This window comes from Adiantum capillus-veneris, chromosome 20, assembly GCF_014529385.1.
Source record: "Adiantum capillus-veneris isolate H3 chromosome 20, ASM1452938v2, whole genome shotgun sequence".
Classification (NCBI taxonomy): Eukaryota; Viridiplantae; Streptophyta; class Polypodiopsida; order Polypodiales; family Pteridaceae; genus Adiantum; species Adiantum capillus-veneris.
Genome location: NC_140950.1, coordinates 5,962,732 through 5,966,236, shown reverse-complemented (window position 1 = coordinate 5,966,236; position 3,505 = coordinate 5,962,732).

Here is a 3,505-nt window from a genome sequence, read left to right as displayed (position 1 = left end):
CGCAAAAGATCGCAAGGCATCCAGATCCCTACATGTGGGGGGATAGATACAGAATATTTTATGATGTGCTCCTCCATGAACGCAAAAATCTCAGCAAATGCATCCATGTGAAGAGCAACTGTGGCATCAAGGTTAGGGAGACGAGTAAAAAAGGTGTGGAGGTCCAACTTCCCTTTGTATTTGGTGTCCTCGAGGAAGAGGATGAAGCGTGACAAAGGAGTGGATGTGGCTGCAGATGCAGAGGCTGTGGAAGCATCCATGTCTAGCCTAGGGTGTAGATAGAGAGTGGAGGAGCTCAAGAGTTGCAACAGTGAAAATAGTGAATGAGTTAGGTGGCCCCCCTTTTATAATGGACCCTTTTTTTAAGACATTAAAAAAAAGGCACTTTCACCAAAAAATGATTTCTCATCCCAATGCAAAAAATTATATTCAAAGGCATGATTTGCTGAAGCAAATCATGTTGATTACAGCGGCGATCCGTTTGAAAATTGCAAGAGTTACAAAGTTATAAGATCGATAGCATAGTTCCATCCATCCCCCAGTCCTCCTCGACCTTCAATTTGTCTTCCATTCTCTTCCCAATCTGCGGACATTCATTACAATAAGCATCCAATGATCGACAAACCATGATGTATTGAAAATGTGGTGGAAGGATTCTCACCTTGTGACCTTGTAAACGAAATTGTGCTTGTTAAAGGGCCTCAAAACCCATAATAACCAAATGTTCTCGAACATTACTGAGAGTCCAATGCTTGTTCACTTGGACTGCCTCCAAAGCATCGTTGGGCATCTTCACTGCAATGTCAAAGCTTGCAATAGCGCCGTCTACACTCTGTAAGGGAGTCCACACTCCAAGCTTGCATATCCAACGATCATAGTGAAATCGTATGTACAAGGAGGTGCGGGATTTCAAATAGCGCATTCCAATACCTGAAGCTCCAACCTTACAACGATACCGGTCCCCGTTGTGCATGCCCTCCACAAAACCCCAATCCTCTTCTAAAAGCCTTCCTAATTCCTCGTAATGCGCATCTTTACATACAAGCATTGTGGTAGTCTCCACAAATCCAAACTCTTTAAAAATGTGCACAAAACAATGAATAGGCAAACACCAACTCAAGCCCACAGACCTAGAAGCTTTAAAGTATTTCAAAGAGTTTTGGACATCCATTATCATCTTTTGCTTGAAAGATGCTACCGACCACAAATCTGGCACCGGCCACTCCATACTTAATAAGGAAGTTACTTTGATGGGTTCAAGCGTTCCAAACGCTTGTGTACAAGTAGGGACAATATAGGAGTGAGAATAGAAGAAAATCCTTCTTTGAACCAGTTTGGTTGGGCAAAGATGTGGGAACATTATTGCTCCAATATCCGCATGTATAGCATTGAATGTGCCGGAGAGACTATGTAGTGGTTGCTCCTCCACCAACGCGGATGGAAATATGACTATAAATGCATGACAAATCTTAAGTATAATTCCATAATAACATTACACTGTGATTTCACACCTAGCTTTGTATTCTCAAAACATGTACTTACAATGTGTTGGAAATCGAGGTGGTTGTTGCAAATACATGGTTGACATTGAGAAAACATGTTGCACAATGGCTACGGTCCCTTTGTCTTTGCGGTTCTTGAAGCCAAGGAGCTTTCCTTTCCAATGAAGATCCAAGTTTGCACAATTCCGCACACGATGAGGGCCAATAGCAGATGGTTGCATGTATACCCAAGCACCTTTGGTGAACTCTTGTGGCACCCACTCATCATCTACACCTCTAGTGTTGTGGCATGCAAGTGTTGTGACCTCATCCTTTGGCCGCCTTTGCGAAGTAGAGTTGGCCATGGTTGAGCAAAGAAAACTAGGAGGAGGAGAAGGACCTTGCTTGTTGCTACAATGTACAAAGGATAAAGTGATATGAGAAGGTGGATAACCCTTGTGGCAATGGGAGGAGAAGGTGGATAACCCTTGCTTGGTGTGGCAATGGGAGGAGAAGGTGGATAACCTTTGCTTGGTGTGGCAATGAAAGGTGGTAGGGGAGGAGAGAGGAGCTTCCTTGCTGCAGCAATGGAGATGGTGTAGAGAGAGAGAGTGTTGGAGTAGAGGATGAGTGTGATGGTTGCAACCAAGGAGGAGTTGGAAAAGGGGTTCTAGAGAGAGAAATTCACTTTTTGCCTAAGAACTACTTTTGGGGGAGCTCTGGATAGCAAAAAAATATTTTTCAAAAGTTTTTTAAAAAATTTGAATTTTAGGGTTTTTGGGTGCACGTTTTGACTTTTTGAGGTCAAAAAATACTTTTTTGACCATAAAATAGTTTTAGGGGGGTTTTAAGAAGATGAAATTTGAGTTTTGAAAAATTTTAAATTTTTGGGATTTTTTCAAAACCGGATCAAAAAGGAGGGAAGTTGGAGGTTCCATATGGCCCACCCACCCCCCCCCCCCCCCCACCCCACCCCACCCCACCCCACCTTCTCACTAAGTAAAGGCCCATTTAAGAAGTGTAAGACTACTTTGTCCCCCTACATTTTTGAGGGCATAGAGTGTGTCCACCACCCTCTTTTCATTGGCTGGCCTCTAATTAACCTTAATCCCAAAGGGCCCCTAGAGGGTTCATATTTTTCCTAATGATGTTATTATCTGAGTATGAGAAACCTAGATGTGTTTGGGACTTTGCTCAAGCATTTTTTTATAATTATGAACCATAGCGAGTATTTGTATAGAGAACATATAAATGAGCATCATGCTCATGTAAATTCCATTTGTGCATTATCACCAATAGAAACTTCTTTTGGAGAGGAATGTTATAAATATGAGGATATCAACCTAAATTACCAATTAGAATCTTTGAAGCTTGAAACTTGAAAAGTGAGTAGGTATCAAGGGAGGACCTTGATCGTGGGATCCAAGAATTGGTTTATTGGACCTTTACGCATTTCTACACCTTTTTTGGGATAGTATGTATTCCTTTATCATATATAATTAGAAAATTTTGATTTTGCTTTGATTAAATTATTTTGAAGTAATGACTTTTGAGTTGTAACTTAAAGTTTTATTATTTTTTGACTAACTTGAGTGATGGTGGGGGGGGGGGGGGGGGGTGTTTGTAGATGACTAACATCTTACCTCGTGGTGGGATATGGATGAAAGTTCTTCCACAATTGATAGTCAAAGAGTACCTTCAGATGGGATTCAAGGTCCAACTTCACATTACAACTAGACAAGATAGAGTGGAGAAGAAGAGGTTATTGTTTGCGGACTACTTAGAAACCATGGGTTCAGACCACCCGAGCATAGATCCACACTTATCAGGAGTATCAAGTGGGTACAATCAAAGATAGATAAAGATATTATAGTCACCAACAAGATATTGTACATCGATGCATACAAACTTTTCCTGAGACCAAGAAAGGAAGCCTGGTTGGTGAGAGTTATTCTTCCTTTAGTGTCAGCATCAGGATATTTTGATATTATAATGTTTAATGTATGAGACCAAAAGTGTATTAA